The sequence below is a fragment of the Thalassophryne amazonica genome, chromosome 3, assembly GCF_902500255.1.
Source record: "Thalassophryne amazonica chromosome 3, fThaAma1.1, whole genome shotgun sequence".
NCBI classification, from domain to species: domain Eukaryota; kingdom Metazoa; phylum Chordata; class Actinopteri; order Batrachoidiformes; family Batrachoididae; genus Thalassophryne; species Thalassophryne amazonica.
The window spans coordinates 71117520-71123519 of NC_047105.1; positions in this window are offsets into that span (position 1 = coordinate 71117520).

A 6000-nucleotide genomic window follows, 5' to 3' on the forward strand; every position below is an offset into this window, starting at 1 on the left:
GAGGGGTGGAACTACCGAAATGGCAAACAGCAACAGATCGGCCCACCCCTCCGACTGAGGCATGTCTCCGCTGCACCACACCCCGGCAACACCCATGACAATCGGTCCAAAGGCTCACCGAGGCTGGAGTGGAACCGGGCCCTAACCAAACCAAAAACAACGCCTCTAACACCCCCCCCTAGGTGCAGAGGTCTTCTGAGAATGCTCAGCGTGACCAACCTGCACCACCCCACAACCCACAAGACAAGCGGTCTAAGGGCAAGTGAGGTTGGGGTTAGGAATGTAGAGAAATAAAAACAACAAAACAAAACGACCCAACAACCCAAACAGAAAATACCTAAAAACACATACACAATTGACAGGTAAGTGAGCCCAGGCGGGCATCTGACCGCCTATCACTCCACCAGATACGCCCCTACCTCCCCAAACAAGTATGACCCCTGATAAAAGAAACCAAACATTTACGTGAGCTAGAAATTTTTTTTTATTTTTTTTATTTATTTTTTTTATTTTTATTTTTTTGTTATGTGGGTTCTGTTGCCTGTCCAAGAACACTTGGAGTTACGTCTGTTGGGAAGGTGTCGTAGCACGGACCCACAACAGGGGGCGCAAATGAACGGACAATGAGTAAACCAAAAGGCAACAATTTACTGTTGTGACAATACACAACTAAATGTACAGAAATTGCAAAGTCAATTAACACCAGGTGACGTGTGGGCAGGCTCGAAGATAGAAGACCCCGACGAGAGAGAGACCGCGCTCCACACGGCCTCCACCACCAACGGTCTGAAGAACACCGGAGCCGCCAAGTCCCGAATCCCCAGGTGACCTCTGTCTTCGGCTGTCGACCCTGGTACTGCTGGCAGAAAGCAGAGAAAAGATGAATGAGTGTAACTCCTTACACTCAGTGGTCTATAGTCTGTACACAGTTAGGAGGAGAACCTCCACCTCCGAATCACACACTCGTGCAGCTCCTGGTGTGACCACTTATCTGTAGCGCGGTTGTCGTCGTCACGCTCCACGCCACTTCCCAGATAAGGGCGAACACCACAGGATACCGGCTGCAACAAAAGTTCAGGTTATTACTCAACGTATGAGACAGCAGAGAAATTACCTTACGGTAGTCGATTTCTCGGCGAGGAGGTGGAGTCACGATCCGGCTTTTAAGTTGGTGATGATGATGATGAACGAGTGACAGCTGGTGCAGGGGAAGAATGACAGCTGTCACTTCTTCAGGGTCCGGCGCCCTCTCGTGCTTGGAGCCCGCACTCCAAGCAGGGCGCCCTCTGGTGGTGGTGGGCCAGCAGTACCTCCTCTTCAGCGGCCCACATAACAACGTCACCGTTATTTCTCTTGACGCTTACGTGTCGGGGCAATACAGGAATCTCGACTCGTCCGAGCTGCATGGGCTCGTCAATAGGAGGAGCCGGAGGTCCCGTCGGAGGAGCCTCAGTGGGGCGAAGAAGAGGCGGCCCAGCTTTGTGTCGGGGAAAGCCCCGAGACAAAAAAAAAACGCTCTGATGGGCGTCCTCTCTCGCGTCCACGCTCCTTCATCCGATCATCTAGACGAATCACCAACGATATTAGCTCGTCTAAATCGTTTGGCTCATCACGGACCGCCAGCTCGTCTTTTAATGACTCATTTAACCCGTCTACAAACACGCCCCGTAATGCTGCAGGAAGCGGAACGGCTTGAGCTGCAAGCTCCGTAACACGGGCGTCTGTTTGTTTAATTTGATTTGCGAGGTGCTGTAATTGCTCCCATATTTTCTCCAAGTGTTCTTGAATCTTTTCGGCAAAAGGAACCGCCTCTGCCGCTGGGTCCATTATGGAATGGCCGGGAACTTCTGTTATGTGTCGACGCGGATTGAGGAGCGAACCTGCGTCAGACAGGACCCAGCGCTAAAAATAACCAGAAAGCGGTTCCAAACAAAAACTATTTATTATACACCTGTGTTTAAAAGTGTAAAAACATAAAAAACAACGTCCCTCTGGTGGAGTGATCCGCGGCTCGCTCTCCAGCGCCCGCAAGGATTAAAGCCGGCGCTCCTGGACTTCCTACCACCGCCAAACACCCCCCAGGTGGACACGACAAACTGATTCTCTGTGAAGCAAAGAGACGGTGAGGTAAGTCAACAGATACAACTATATCTTCTAATAAACACACGCTGCCAGCAACACACTCAGGTCAGTGTTCCTTTTTTTTTTTACTTTATGCAAATGAGCAGCTTCTCACAACAAGTGGAGGATCACTTATCCTTCACGCCACAGCAGTGAGAAGCAAACTGCGCAATTCTCTTTACAATTCCAGTATACTGTGTAACAAAACACCAAGTTACTATCAACAAGTACCTAAACACTTAATTACCTTTCGTGTGTGCTGACAGCATGTGTCCTCACCCCTCCCTGCTTCACGGGCTCGATGTGTCAAACCCAGGCGCGGTCCTCAGCGTCTCACAAACGAACGTCACAAGGTCGAGTTCCCGGCAGTTCTGCTTGAATCACACATGACTTAAATGCAGAACGCCATCCAGTTATCTGCTTCAGCTGCAAGTCGTCCAGGTTGCACGTGAGCACCAAGCACAGGTGCTTTCCATGATGTTGATGAGGGTGAAGACTCTTCAGCCAGCACCTTCTTCACAGACAAATCAGCCCTCATGCCACCTGGCGAGCAAAGAAAAGAAAAGAACGCCAAAACATCCAAGCACGCCCCCCCCAACACACAACATTAATAACAATTTGATTAATAGCAAAGTCACTTATCATTTTTTTTTAAAACTTAGATCTCAAATACTGCTTGTATCTTTGTCTTATACGAACTGTCCTTTTAAAAAAATAGACTGTGATTTTGAACTTGTAACAAGCACAGAGATGAGGTAATTCACCAATTTTTATTCATACTAAAGAGATTATGTAGTTAGGGAAATTAAAATGTTTGTTATTTTATATGTGCTGAGGCTGGTTGCTATCGCTGATGCTAATGACCACATACTGTAGCTTTGCTGGATAAAACTTTCAGCTAAATAATCTTTAAAAAAAAAAATCTATATTTATGAAGGTGAAAATATTCTTTTTGCCATGGAGTAAGCAATACAAACCCCTTACCACAACAACTTCTGGAAAATAGAATTCACGCACTCTGACCCCTAGCCCAACAGTTGTTTCGTCATTTTCAGCTGGGCTTGGTTGTTGTGGAGCATTTCGGATAACAGTAAAGCTACTAACCAAAAGTTATAATGTCACTACTATAGCAGATACAAGTTAAAAGAATATTTAATTACATATGAAATTTAATTAAATACTGGACCTCCAAAAGGGGCACCACCTGCATACCACAGGAACTTGATCATGTTATGATCGACATTAATCATTCTTAATCTGAAAGTCATACGTTCTGGATAAGATTGTTTAAACATTTGTCTTCAACTGGACACAAGACAAACACTGATGTAATATTTACAGATTTATTTACATATGTACACCTACAAACAAATCTGGCTGAGATTTTGACAATATGGGTAATGATTCACAGTTTTATTACTGAGACAATATGCTGAAGACGTGAAAAGGAAGAGAAATAAAGGAACAAAATATAGAAATTGAGTAAGAATAAAGATCAAGATCAATTTAAAGTCTTTGTAAAAATTTAGAAAAAGTTCAAGGCTTTGCAAAGAGAATTGTGGAGAAAGATTAAAGTTAACAAAAACACTTTTGGAATTAAGCAGAAAATAAATTTGGAGACTTGCAAATTCACTCTTAATTTGAAAAACTCAGCTTGGATGTTATCTTTAAAATTCAGAGGACTTGACTCATGCCTTAAAAGTTATTAAAACTAGTGCATCAAACAACGAAAGTTACAGAACAAAAAGAAACAATGAAACAAAATGAACAATACCCACAAGCTAAGTACTTAGAGAGTGTTGAAGAGAGAAGAGATTGGAGTTGAAACGATTGGATAAGCGCGTTTCTTTGTTCCAGGGTCCTTTTAAAGAGGCTATGTGTTAGGGTTTATGCTTTTGGCTTCCTCTTTCCTTGTGTCATCATTTTCCCTCCCTGCGCCCGGTTCCACAAAGCGGTCTAATCTTGTTTTGTCAACTAAACTCACTTAGTCGACTAAGCTCACTTAGTCTACTAATCTTTTGACATTAGTCGATGCACAACGTGCTTAATTGGCTAAAGTTTCTCATTAGCCGACTAAAGTTCTTAGCCTGCTACAGAGGAGGCTAATGTTATTTTAGTCAAAACTTTGAGAAAATGTCACTGTCTTACCTCAAAAATGGTGGTTATCATGTACCACCACTTGATGGAGCAGAAAGGAAGGAGAGGAGCAGGTGTTCCAGGACCAGAATAATCCATTGGAGATGTTTACAGACGCCGAGGTCAACAGCCATACTGCTTCCATTCGTCTACAATCCTCTTCATCGTGGACATGATAGCTCCAGCCATCAACCACCAAACAAGGAGGAGCAATGCCCTGCCAGCCCTTCTTCGGGGTTTGATTATGCTGATGTTTTATACCTGTGGGACTTTTCAGCAGGTTATCGGTGACACCATCCACGTCTCCAAGTCGACCATGTACCAAACTCGGCCATGGTTGTAACAGACAACCAATCTGGAAGTATACAAAACTCTTGCTCATTGGAGGTGTTTCTTGGCAATGGCACTCATGAGGCCACTTATGCCCGTGAAAATCGTTGACTAACATTAGACCGCTAATCTACAAGTTTAGTCATCTATGTGAAACAGAGATTTGACTGGAATCTCCCTTGCAAAAGAGGTCTCGATCTCAATGGGACTAACCTGGTTAAATAAAGGTTAAATTAAATTTTAAAAAATTAAAATGTTGGGTGACTAACATTAGTTGACTAAGTAAGTTTAGTAGAGTAAATGAAACCAGGCCGTAGTGTGTCATGTTTGTATAAGTCTGTTTCTGTGTTGCTGGGAATGGACTCTGTGTTTCCTCCTACGGCCTGCCGATCTGATCCTTGGCATCTGCTGTGTCTACTCACCTGCAACCAATCTGTAATCAAGCCTCTGCAGGATTTAACCACAGCTCAGACATCCAGGTGCTGGCATATGGTGTCAGATCAGCTCGAAAACCATACTCGTGTAAAAAATGCATTCGTGCATAGATATTCACCTCACGCTCGTAGATTATCATGTCGCTCACAAAAATTATCACTACGCATGTGCAAAGGTGCTGTGCGCGAGGACCAGCGCTCCCCCCGCCCTTTCGAAGTTGATTTCTGCTTGCACGCAGAGAATTCCTGCTCTCTCATGGCACTATGAGGGTTGGATTATGGCACTATAGGGGAGGGAACCAGGTCGGCACTGTCTCTGCTGTGATTGGTGATCTCTGGAGAGTGAGGTTTGATTGACAGCCCTCCTCTCTGGCGAGGAAGTCAGTAAGAGACAACAGCATTCAGCGCTTATCACCTCGTTTATGCTTACAACTTCACTCCAGTCATCATCTATGCCAGCAATAGATCTCTGAAGCTTCTGTACAACAATCATTTCCACAGAAATTTAGCAATGTTCTCCACTCAGATTGCAATAGCTAATCACAAATTAGCCTTTCTGTCTATCATTTACCTGTATTTTGGCATTCTTGGCATCAGAAAGTTATGTTGGATCCAAAAGGATCCAAAAAGGCTAGGAGCAAAAGTTATATTGGATCGGGTTCCCACTGACCAAAAGCATTAGAGCTTACTGCCAACAGCTAGCCAATCAGAGCGCGGCATACGAAGGTCAGGAACTAGCTGACAGACGCTGGTTGAAAAAATGGCAACAAACATGTCAACAACAGCAGAAAATCATCTGCCAGCGAGGTTTGCTGACTTCACAGAGGAGGAACTGGTGGAAATATTGAACTCCAAGGATGCCAAAAACACTAAGAAGGTAGACAAGCACGCTACTGATGTTTTAGAAGCATTCATCGCATCAGAATCAATCATATGCTGTTCACAATAAAATAAATTGATCTAATTTACTTGACTCTTT